At 47.4% G+C, this 13,145-nt stretch overlaps 1 long non-coding RNA gene across 1 annotated transcript in view; it reads right to left on the reverse strand.

Moving 5' to 3' along the window:
* The window catches only part of LOC129386526 (uncharacterized), a 40,144-nt gene that overhangs the window by 20,479 nt on the left and 6,520 nt on the right, over window positions 1-13,145 (reverse strand). The window contains exon 2 of the long non-coding RNA XR_008613886.2: window positions 3,713-3,814. This is a non-coding gene — a long non-coding RNA (uncharacterized lncRNA). The remainder of the gene's footprint in view (window positions 1-3,712; window positions 3,815-13,145) is intronic.

Consider the following 13,145-nt stretch of genomic DNA (forward strand, 5'->3'; position numbering starts at 1 on the left):
CGCCTGTCAGTTATTTTTATATTTACCTACGCGATACATTCCATTTAGTATACTGCCTATTGCTTCCAAGTATAAGATATCGGAAACGCAGAATTTTCCTCGGACATTGGGAAACCCAGTTAATTACAGAAGCGTAATGCGTCCGAATAATTGCTTACACTTTTTTATCAACATGCATGTACCATCGCGCATAAGTTTGGCGTATTGTTCCTTCCATGTTCGCAAAATTTGACATCCGTCCCAGTTGTAATTCTGCCAACGCAACCGTCTAAGTTTTACACCACTTTTGAAACAGTGTAATAATGTTATGGATCACTTGCAAACGTATTTTACTGGAAAAGGCACATTTAACTGACCCCTTTGGAACATATTGCCTACATATTACCCATACCATGCCCTTAATTGCTCGAGTTATAAACAAGATGGCTTGTTCAGCTCACCAAGGGCGTCAAAAAAGGAACTACGACTCTCGTATGATGCACGAAAAGATATGGAAACACGAGGGTCGAGTAATCATCTGCAACACTGGCATTTAAAGCAGAAAATGGAAAGTTTCGCATTATATTGCGCTTAAGATTCTCGCTATTTTCATAGAATTTGAAGTCTATATCTCGTGCTGTTTGAGGAGTCTGGGAAACATTTCGATTAGGGGCAGTATGACACTCTGGAACACTGCAAGGAGTAACTTTCTACAAAGGCAGTAATGAACCTGCACAGAATAAACATTTGTGGCTCGTCACTCAGAACATTGCTTCGTACTTCGGATAAGTATAAACGCCATGCCCCGCGTAGTGTACCGGAGATATCCTGAGAAATCAACAAAATGCCGTGTATAGCGCATAAAAATTGGCAGAAAGAAAGTATTCTGTAATTGTTTTCAGGGCTCATGAGCAACCTACACAATTCAAATTCTCTATGCACGTCAGCAAGAAGTGGCCCTCGTGTCTTCAAACTATACCTGCTGTTTTTACTCCTGCCGGGAAGCAAGTAACAGTGCAGTTCTTATTTAGAAACCGCCCGAAAATGCAGTTGACAAAGACAGAAGGGACACATGCCTTCAAACAAATTCAGATCATCGTTATATTGGTGTTGAAATGGCTCTCCAGGTTCAATCAAGGTCTTTCTCAGGAACGATAACTCGATAGGTCTACGATAAATTGTGATTGCACAATGAAATTCGACAATTATATTTGTCAGAGGTCTGATTGGATTTTTGATAGTGATAACACATGAGACTGCAGCGCTATGTGGCAGTGCCCCCCCTCCCCCCCCCCCCCCCCCACGGTTGATACGTGTATGCGCGCACTGTCTTTGCCTTCTGGAGCAAATGTATCAGAGTGCTGCTTTTTTATTACAAAGATAGTTACACTTAGCTGCGTGTTGGTGAAGCAGAATACACCTGCTGTACATTACCACGAAGCGACCTATTATCCGCATTTCTTTCAGATATATTTCGGAATCAGTATTTTCTTAATCAGCGTAATAATGTTTTCAGGAATCTCACGCTTATTATGAGCTCCAACGCTGAACCGTGGCTGCACCACTCTCCCGGTTATGGTGAAGGCGCAAACTTGTGAATATCTCGAGAAAACAATGGGCACGTTTTCGCCATTCCAGCAATGCGTACGTCCGTGCGGTTTTCGCTGTCTGATTTTTACACGGAGTGATAATAGACTGGCCCACCGAGTGACGCGGGCGTTCTTAGCCTTTAGCATTGTGCACGTATCCATAGCGTATGCACTTGCCCAGATTCCAACATTTATCGCTTTTATAGAGAGCAGCTCTAACTCGCCATTTCGTGTGTTGAGCGTCGGCTTCGGCGTACCTCGGCGGCGGCGGCGCAAGCGAGCGCACGAGTAGAGCGAAGGATGAAAGAGCCAACATGGAGCTCAGCAGGGAATAGAAAATGTGACATCTTGGCCCCACGATCGCTCTTTTTGCTCTCGCGGCGGCAAATGCAAAGATAGCGATTGTGAAGGCGAGAGTGACGAAAGCTCAAGAATGAAAGTGAAAGATGAGGCTACAGCGAAAGCATGAGGTGGAAAGCGTAGGAGGAGCGGAGGGGAGGCGGTCTGTGCATGCGCTGTGTTGCCGGCAGTGACGGCATCTGCATCCGCGGGGACAATCTCATATGCGCTTTCGTGGGCGCCCTGGGTGGCGTGAGGTGGGGAGTGCTACGCTCGTCTGCGGCGTAAGCTGCTGAGGTCCGTCCGCAGTACTAGCGTGGGTGACGGGAATCACTAGTTCAAGGGGTGATGGCGAGCGGCTGCGAGTAAGGCTCGACGTGACACCACTCCCTTCGGTGTTGTCGCCGCTGACACTGGTGGCACGATTTTCCCGCCACGGAAGGTCGCTCTCGTCATTAGTGGAAGGAAAGCATAAGAAGAAAGGCGTAATGCCGCGCGAAACAGGCTGGGCGGTGACGATGACTGCGATGTGGTACCAAAGTACCGTGCGTCGTCTTTATAGAAACAAAGCGCTGCATGAGCAGAGGTCTCTCTGGGGCGGCTGCTGTGACTCGCGCCCAAGCATCACCTATGCGCTGCCTCTCACGATCTGCTGATTAGCCTGGCAGTCGCGCCAGACTTCAATCCGTTTCCAATGTGCCGCACGAGACAGATTGTCCATGCCAGCTACGCTACTCAAAGCGTTACCTTTCTCATATAAACCGTGTACCTATATAATCATAATAGCACATATTGACACGCCAAATGAAAACACGTATAGAGCTGCGCTCAATTTCGCATTAGGGAGTATCGTAATCATCCGTGAATTTTTTCTCTCTTATTTTTGCGGCAGAAAAAGAGCAGCTCAGCGGGCTGGTCTTTTATCGCTCTGGGAAGATATTAGACGACCGAAAGCGTGGAGGTATATGAACTGCTGAAATGGCGGTAACCTCTCCACATTATCTGAGAGTTAGCACGACCATCTCGGCCGGCCACGGCTGGCGCGTCGCAGACCACAGTGGTCGTGAAATCAGGTAACATTAAAATTGACATTTTCGCTGGGCCTAGCCGAGCTATATACAAGAGGAAATGATCATGCCTGCATGACTGCGACCTATGGCACGTTGGATTAGTGGCTATGGCGTTGGGTCGTGGGATTGAATCCTGGCCATGGCGGCCGCATTTCGATTGGCAAGAAATGCGAAAACATCCGTGTACTCCGATTTAGGTCAGATTGAAGAGCCCCAGGTGGCCCAAATTATTCCGGAGTCCCACACTACGGCGCGCCTCATAATCAGATCATGGGTTTGGCACGTAAAACCCCAGAAGCTTTTTTTTTAAGCTAACAGTAAGACACTAAGAACCAGAACCGCTAACAAGCCAGAGACAGCCCCTCCCCCCTTCTCCCTGAAAAGCGGCGTACTGCCAATGTTGTTGAGACAAAAATATTTCTTGTGATTTATTGCATGCTTTCTGATTAACCATTATTCAGTGAAAGCGAATTCTGCGCCACAAAAACATCGACTAATCGCTGAATCTGAAAAGTTGACAGGTCTGAAAGCTAGGACACCTAGTGGACGCCAAATCGTTACCATAGCGGGATGGTAGGCATAATAAACGTAATTATAATGTTATTACTACTACTAATAATAATAATAATAATAACAATAACAAAAATAGACATCGACACTGTAAATAGCGCTACTGTTGTGGACACAAGATAATAAACGATAAGAATGCATGCATAGTAATTTTTAAAGCCTCACTGTGCGTGCTTCTTTCTTCGACAAGTACATGGGGTTGTGCATTGTATTCAGATTGTAGCTGATGTTCTTGCATCAGTTTATTGGCTTGTCCTACTCGTTTCTCTGAAAAGTAAAAATTACATTTTTCCCTCTCAATATACTTTTGCGTCAGTGTGAGATGCTTAAAAGGTCTACAAGATACGTGTAGTGACACTTGTAAAGGTTTGAGTTGCAACACTTGCAGCAGCCACAAGTTTAGAAACATAATCCGCATTCAGTTTTTACTGTAAGCCTGTAGCTTGGTGCCTAAACAGTATCCTGTCGAGCCTACGTAAAGAAGTCTAGAGAACCCGAATCTAGCATAGCACACCACATACACAAGGAGGAATTTTCTAATATACCTCATAGAGCAACCTTCGTGTGAAAAACATTTAAATTATCGCCTGTCTTTCTTCTTGTGAAGAAGCGTGGACACGTTTTCTTGATACAACAAAGACTGTTTGGCTAACGTGGCGGGAAGCTGTAGCTTCCCGCCACGTGATATATTCCTAATGTAAAGAAAAATGTCTACTGCATCCCATTCCTTCGATTTCTCATTGCAACACGACTTAAACAATTTCTACAAGCATTAAAAGCATCTAGTGGTGTGCTCTGAATAGCTTATAGGAGAAATATTCACTATAAGCGAATGCGTACGAATAAGTGGGCTCTCTAGAAGAGTGTACTCGGGATAGATGGCAGAGCATATCAAAGAAAAGTAAAACATGCACCAGTCACTCTTTGCATTTTTAGTGTAGCGCCCTGTAAATCAAGTCTGAGATCACTTTTGTGACATTGACACATACTCTTGTTTATCTTTCTTCGTTGACCACTTTTTTAGTGGCTAACAAATGTCAAGCGTTATCGCTCGGCGCTGGACGTGCCTGCATATGTCGGAAGTTTCTCGAATGTTGTCGATGGTGCTCATCATTGACTGTTGTCACCGAACCTTGTGTAATCAGATTGCATGCGTGACATGAATTGTGCAGTGCTTTCTGAAAGGCACACGGAGAGCCGAAATTAAGCTAGAACGTTCCTCGTCATGCATAAAAGCCGACGTGCTTGACCCGTAGATCAGATGTCGACGACGGCCGACTGCGCTCGGCGCTGTCGTTGGGCGTTGTCTGTCACTTGCTGTTGTGGGCACAGATTCGTCCAATGAGAAGTTTGTTTCCTGATTAACAGTTTTAATGCGAACGCATTATATGTCTCATGAGTCAGAAAGACCGGCGTGATCAAGCGATGCTTGGAAACATGGCCAACGACGCAAAGAGTACAAACAAGGAAACAAATTCTCGGATTGATGCCAAATTTTTCAGGGAGATTCCTGTACACAACGTAAATTATAGCGTTGAAAAGAAAATTCGGTACATTGGGTTCGGGTGATCTGGGTGGAACCGTACCCGAGCCTCCAGGCGGCGAGACGAGGATGCTTCTCCCACGCCATAGAGGATTCACTGTTCTGGCTGACTAAGGTGTGCCTAATGTGTGCGCCATTGCACACGTCACGTCGCAGCCATCTGGCGGCGACGTTAGAGTGAAGTCATTTATTTCAGTTTGTACAAGCAAACAATCTGGGGATGGTGAGAAAAAAGAGCGTATACCCCACTTGGCGGGGCTCACCACTCCTACCTGTCAGCAGCAGGCACAAGGCAAAACAAAAACCACTAGAAAAAAGACGAGCACAAGTCTGTGTGCATTCATAAAGAACAAAATTGACAGAAAAGACGCATGTCTCGTATTCGGTAACTGTGAGTAATGGAAGTAATTGGAAGGTTATAACAGAGTGGCCCATTGAAGTAACATACAAACACTTGACATGACGGTAGCACATATTGCTGACTAAAGCTCTTCCGAATGGCAGACAAAAATAGTATTTGGTTTACCATAGAATAAGGTATTCAAGAATTTCGGCGCAATAAAGCTTAAAATGGTATACACACAGTTAGATTTACACTTTCGTAATACAGGAATTCTCAGCACGCTGCTCTAGAGAAAACACGGCTAATACGGGAGGTGGAAATTTAAGACGATGAGGAAAACGTGAACAAGATGAATGCAGGATCCAATGTTTGTGCAAATAAACTTGTATTTTTCTAGACGACATATGTTCTCCTCGGCACGATACATGAATGCAAATTTCTTCAAAAGGGGAAAGAGGGTAAGGGAGGTGCGCAAGGTAACGACCGAGGGTGTGTTAGCACCGTGGGCGTAGAATTGAAAAGATAGATGATGTGCTACTGAACGTCAGTGGAAGGAATGTGAGGTTGCGCCATGTGTCCCTGTAGGCTCCTCTTTTCGTGGAAGGGGCCTGGACAAGGGGGGGGGGGGGTGTCTGCTCTGCAGGAGGTCAGACTCTCTGCCCCCTCCTGTTGTGATCAACATCTTGGCGTAGACATCGACTTCATGGTGTCGTCATTATGGCGGAGTGACCGACTTAAGATTTCAATAACATAGCGCTGTCCACGGTCCAAGCGATTCCACCTAATTGGAGTCTGAGTCGCCGTTCCCTTAACGTGGTTGAAAATCAAATGACTATATGACGCCGCGCTAGTATGATGATTTCCGTCGGAACCGAAGACAAATGAGATATTTAAAGCATCGTTTAGAGTGAGCAAGAAGAGCTGTTCGACCTTAAAATGGGCGTCGCAAAGCAAATCGTCCAATTGCAAGGAGAAAAAGGGAAGGTAATGGTGACAAACTTCAGCTACAAATTTAAACACCACGAAGATTGCAGGCATGGAAGAAGTTATAGCAGTCAGCAATACTTTGGTTATCTCGGATTCAGTGGAACCTAAAACGACGGTCCGTGTTGCCCAACCAGCATTCGATATTATTCCGAGTGTTCCCATGCCTATGCAAGGAGAACTGAAAGGTGCCCTCACGCAATACAAGGACTGTTTCTCTTCCTGATGAAGCACTCGACAAACACCAATTGTTAAACATTGCAATATAACCAAAAATTACGTCCGGCCACATCACCAGAGCCCACAACCAGTTTCTACACGAGAACCTGAAGCTATCATGCAAAAAGTCGACGAAATGCTGCGCGGTGACATCATGGAGCCGTCGAAAAGCCCATGAGCGCCTCCTCTAATCTCGGTGGAGAAAAAAGAGGGAGCTTTGTGTTTATGCGTCGATTGCCATCATCTGAACAAAATCATGAAGGACGTATATCCCCTCCCACGTATAGACGACGCGTTCAAACAGCTACGCAATGCAAAGTAATTTTTGTCGATTGACCTCAAGACGGACCTGGCAAATCGAAGACGACGAGAGGAATAGCGAGAAGACTGCGTTTATCACGCCAGATGGCCTCTATGAATCCAAGGTGATGCCATGTAGTTTTTGCTCGGCGATTGCAGCTTGTCAGCGTGTAATGAACACAGTAATGTCTGGATTGAGATGATAGGCCTGTTTATTTTACCTTCAAGACGTCGTCTTTTTCTCAAAAGCCACCGATCACGTGAAGCGCATTGCAACAGTACTAGAGGTCAAGTCATCTGGGCTGCGCCTGAAGCCAGGAAAGTGCCGCTTCGCTTATGAAGAATTTCTGTTCCTCGCGCACGTCATCGGCAACTGAGCAGTCCTTCCCGAAGTTCAGAAAACTCAGGAATCCTCCCCAAGTTGTCATTGAAAACGTTTCAAAGCCGGTTGACAAGAAGGCAGCGTTCAGGTTACTTGGTCAGTGTTCCTGCTATAGGCACTTTATCAGGAACTTTTCACGCATCGCCTCGCCTGTGACTTTTGTCATCTGACGTCGAATGCAAGTGTGAAACAGCACAAATGCCGCAAGTCAGGACATTCCAGGAATTAAAACGACGCCTGCAGTGCCCTGCAGTACTTGCTCACTTAGACGTAGAGGCAGATACCAAAACCCACACTGATGGAAGCAGCCTAGGCCTCGGCGGTGTCCTAGTTCAGAGGAAGCAAGGACATCAAAGAGTCATATCTTGAACTAGCCGGTAGCTGTCGAAAGCGCTAATCCAGTTATTCCATGACAGAAAAGGAACGCCTTGCCATAATTTGGATTGCCATAAAGGTTCAGCCTTTCCTATATGTCAGGCCGTTCAAAGTCGTAAGCGACCATGCCACGCTTTGTTGGCTGGCCAACTTAAAGTACCCTTCAAGACACCCAGTGTGGAAAAGCCTCCGACTAAAGGAAGTTGTGATCACCGTGATATGCAAGTCAAGGGGCGAAAACACTCCGATGCCACAATATGACCAAGGAGACGACTCTTTCCTAGAGAGAGTAAGTGCCGACAATTTCACCGAACAGCAGTCGGCAGACCCGGAGCTAAGAAGCCAAGCCGGAGCTAAGTAAGACCGAATTTCTTCCATGGGTATTAAAATTCAGATTCATTTCGTTTTCATAGAAAAACGAAAAAATTCTGACCATCCCGCTGCAAATACCTGGTAGTTGTGCCATCAGCATTGCGGTCAAATGTTCTACACGAACTGAACTTCATGATAAACCAATGGCAGGCCACATTGGTTTTTCATTTATATTCGCGATGGTTCAGGGGATGTATTATGGCCACACCAGAACGCCGACGTCGCCTATTAGGTCGAGACATGCCGAGACTGCCAGTGACGACAGGCGCCACCGACAAGGCCAGCAGGTTAGCTACAGCCGGTCGAGCCTCCTTCCCGACTGCTTCAGCAGATCGCGACAAACTTGCTGGGGCCCCTTCCGAAAGGATTTGTATCATCAGAGCCACCGACTACCTCACCTGCTACGCTGAAACGAAAACAAGGCGCAAAGTTAGCGCGGCGGAAGTAGAGAAATTTTTCGTCAAGAACTTCCTGCTGCGACATGGTGCCCCAGAAATGCTCATTACCAACAGATTAACGGCTTTTTACAGCTGAACTTACTGAAGCCATCCCGCAATATAGCCATACAACTCAGAGAAGGACAACTGTCTACCTCCCAGGCGAATGGTCTAACGAAACATGTTTAAAAAATGATTGCCGAATTGTTGGCGGTGTACTACTGTACGTTTACGTCCAACACAAGGCGTGGGATGCCGTCCTTCTGTACGGAACCTTCGCTTACAAGACGGGTCTGCAAAAAACAACGCCGACCACACTGTTCATGTTGGTTTACGGACAGCCCAACGACAACTCTCGACGCCATGCTGCCGCACGTCACCGACGAAGATAATCTCGACGTCGCCACCTTTCTTCGGCGTCGAAGAAGCACGATAACTTGGGCGCCTGCGTATCAAGAAGCAGAAATGACTGACAGTCTACACTACAACTTTCAGCGAAGCTACGTGGAATAACAGCCCAGTGACTATGTTCTTGTGTGGACCAGGATACGCCGACAAGGATTTAGTGAGAAACTTTGCGGTGCTATTTCGGAACCTACGATATTATCCGACCCATTGATTGACTGGACTCTGAGGTCGTTCCACATGGCATGTCGCAATCACAGCGGCCCGGCGCATGCCTTGAAATCGCCCACGTGGTGCGTCTTAAGTCTTTCTACTTTGGTACCTTGTTTCTTTGGTGCTTCGCGGTTTGTTATCTTTGCACGGGTGATATAGTTTTTGGATTTTGCGTTTAATTTTCAGCATCACGAGGATAATTTGTGTGAGCAGGGCATTTACACGTGTATTAGTTATTTTTTTTCTCTGGTGAGAGAGGCGCTGCCATCGCCGTTGTGCGCGGACGTGCTCACATCGACTCTGTCTTCTTGATATGTTTTCACCGTGATTTTCGGGAATGCGAGCCAGGATTTGGTGCTATTCGAACCGTGAGACTAGCAGGCTTCTGTGGATACCAACTTATCAGATGGAACATTTATTTTTCCGGGACTGCGACCACTTTTGTGTTACGGCCACGCGGTCGCCAACCGAAGACTAACAGCGCACTCCAGGTGATCCGGCTGCAAGGTGCTCGGCATACTAGGCGACGTGGCGCGTTCGTGCGTGTGCCCGCGCGAGCCCTGCTACGACGCACAAGCCTCTCGCCACATGAGCGAAGCATGGAAGCCCAAGTATGTGGCAACCATAGTTCCCCAGAAGAGTTAACCGCCGAGGTGGACTGGTGTGCCGCCCGTTTCCATCGCCCCGCTCAGAAACCGGGCCGAACATTATCCTAAGAACTAGCTAAACGCAAGACTCCCACCCTCGCTGTAGGCCCAGGCAGCAAGTGAAGACTCAAGTTCTCAATGGCGGGCGCATGCTCCCACTACCAGCAACTGAGATCAAGATCATCGTCAGACCCACAGGAGCACTCAATATTTCCAAGGTCGGCAGCCCTACAGTGACTGCAGCTATTTTTATAGCAACGCAACTGAGCTCAGAAGACAGCAAAACGACACAATATGCTCGAACAACCAGCAAAACATCATAGCGATCAGCACACTCAGCGTGAAAAATGCGGACCGGTACGTAAGAATCAAGTCCATCCAAGTCAGTGGAGTAACCCATAAGGTCAGTGCGTACCAAACCGCCCCAGATAATACAACCAAAGGAGTCATCAGAGGCATCCCTCTCGCCGATAACCCAATTCGACGCTAACATCACAACGGATCGTAATCCTCTAGCCCTGGCCGCCAACCGAATCGGTTCCACAACTACCATCGTCATTGCCTTCAATGGACATGATGTACCAGACATGGTTCGGCATGGCGCAACACTAATCCCATGCTCCCAGTGCCACACGCAGATAGCTATGTTTTACCACTGCGACCGTCTAGGGCACCACGCGAACGTTTGCCCGTTCCCTAATAACAAGATCTAGTCGGGCTGCGGTTCATCAAGAATATCATTGTGCCTCCAAGTGCACGTTGTGTGGTCAAATATTCAAGCTAATAGTCAAACCATTTTCACAAAAACCGCTTCCACCGCACAAGCCGCAGCAATGGACACAACAGGAACCATCTCCGCCACCCTGCCACCTTTGGCATCACCTATCCTTCATCATAGCCCACGCAAAAACTGACACAATGTTTTGGCAGTAGAACTGCCGATGCTACCTTCACAAACAACCCGTTCTCCGTCAACAACTCCGTACTACATCACATCAACCCGATCTAATCTTACTGCAGGAGACGCACGACACTCCAATGAGTCCCCACAGCGAGTTTCCAGACTCGTTCGAAAAATAATTACCGCAATCGAGCACAATCTCCGTGATTGGCGCATCGAACACCTACTTATTGAACTCATCTCGCACAGAAAACGAAAGGAAGGAATCTTTATCCTCAATATCTACAATACTCCATCTCAACGCGATAGCCAATTTCGAACCATCTTCCAGAAAGCCCTGAACATAGCAGGCAGCAGCCTACTGATCATCGGAGGCGACTTCAATCTTTCGCACGCAGGACGGGGTTACAGACACAGCTCAGCTGAAGGTCTTAACTTATGGCAAGACTATCATTGTCTCGGGCTTACCCTCGTTACTGACCCAGCTTTTCCCACTCGCCTCGGCACTTACACTGAACGAGGCACGACACCAAACCTCACTTTAACCAAAAACGCAGACAACGCCTAAGGGCGCAACACCCAACGCGAGCTCGGGAGTGATCACTCTGTCATCGAAATTACTCTCCCACACCTAACAGCCGTTAGGATACGAACAAAGGACCTTACTTGGATGGACTGGGATGCCTTTCGTAAAGGCCGTGTAACAGCGACAACGGAACTCCCATTGCCGACTTAGAATCATGGTCATGCGATCTACAGTCTGATACTAAATCGGCCACCCGCGCTGATGCAACAGATGCCCCGACTGAGCGCATAGACAGTAGACTCGCCCACTTTATCGGGGCTGAAACATCCATCCTCTCTAGATGGAAGGGACAACGGCTCAAAAGAAGACTCAGACGCAAATATGCACTTCTCAACAAAGAAATTGAAGCACACTGACGCCTTTTCAGTCAACAGCAATGGTCATATCGCTGTAACTCTCTAGACGGGCAACTCCACCATCCCCGCTCGTGGAAGATCCTCAAACATTTGCTTGATAAACCCACCACCCAGAACAGAAAGCAACACGCATGGCCACGTCCATGTTAATACCTTATGTGAAAAGTATGTCCCATCTGGGCCCGCTCAACCTCACGGACCATACACGGGGACCTCCAACCCTGCCCATGATTAGGATTTCAGGGTGGCAGATATCCATGCAGCCCTAAACAAGCTGAACAGCCGTTTGGCCTCAGACCCAGATGGTGTTAGGAATAAAACACTAAGAAATGTAGATGGCCCCTCCATGAAACAACTCACCGAATATATCAACAACTGCTGGCGGCAAAGATCCAATCCTCCGATATGTAAAATAGCCAAAGTAATTCTTAATCCCAAACCTGGTAAGCCATCTAGCCTCGCCAATCTCCAGCCCACCTCGCTAACTTCATGCCTAGGCGAGGTCACTCCTAACCCATGTAAACACTCACCTTGGAGACGCCTGTGTTTACCCCCTTTCGATTATTTGCTTTAGAGAGCATCTTTCTACACAAGACGCTATGCTCCAACTTCAGCATGAAATGCTGGATCGAAAATCCCCTCACACAAAGGCGATCTTGGAACTCGACCTCGAGCGCGCCTACGATAACACCAGGCACTCCACCATCCTCGAACGGATCTCCTTGCTCAACCTTGGAGAACGCACTTACAACTACGTAAGATACTTTTTATCCAATCGGAAGGCCTTCCTCTCGGTCGGAAACATCCGATGGGAGGAACTCTCCCTCGGCAGCGCGGGCACATCGCAAGGCTCTGTCATTTCCCCAATACTGTTTAATCAGGTTTTGTTCGGATTAGCACAAGAAGTACAAAAACATGATGGTATTGGACACACAATATACACCGACGACATTAGTATCTGGGCTGCAAAGGGCAGTGACGGCCAAATCAAAACTGCCCTACAAGACGCCATTGACGTCCTACAAAATTATCTTCAAGCTACGAGACTCCACTGCTCCCCTGAAAAGTCGGAGCTTCTCCTGTAGTGCGCCACACTCTGTGGAAGCCCCCAACGAGGCTCCACGAATAAACGCCAATGCGAGGAGATCGAACTGCACATGAGGGATGGCAGACCGTTACCAGTGGTCACTAGCATCCACGTTCTTGGTATGATCATAGAAGCCAACGAAGCCAACTCTACGGCAATCTCCAAGATCCTTCAACAGACCGCTAATACATCGAGACTGCGGAAACGATTGATCAACCGATGAGGGGGTATGAAGGAAGAAAGCCTCATCCGCCTTCTCCAATCTTTTATCATCTGTCACATTGCTTACGTTGCGCCCTTTCTCAACTGGTATAAAGCTGAAAAGACTAAACTCGACAACGTCATCAGAGGAGCCTATAAGCAGGCCTTAGGACTACCCAACCAAACTAGCAAAGAACTTCTACTATAATTAGGTATCCACAAAACCGTAGACGAGACAATCGAAGCG

This window comes from Dermacentor andersoni, chromosome 4, assembly GCF_023375885.2.
Source record: "Dermacentor andersoni chromosome 4, qqDerAnde1_hic_scaffold, whole genome shotgun sequence".
Classification (NCBI taxonomy): Eukaryota; Metazoa; Arthropoda; class Arachnida; order Ixodida; family Ixodidae; genus Dermacentor; species Dermacentor andersoni.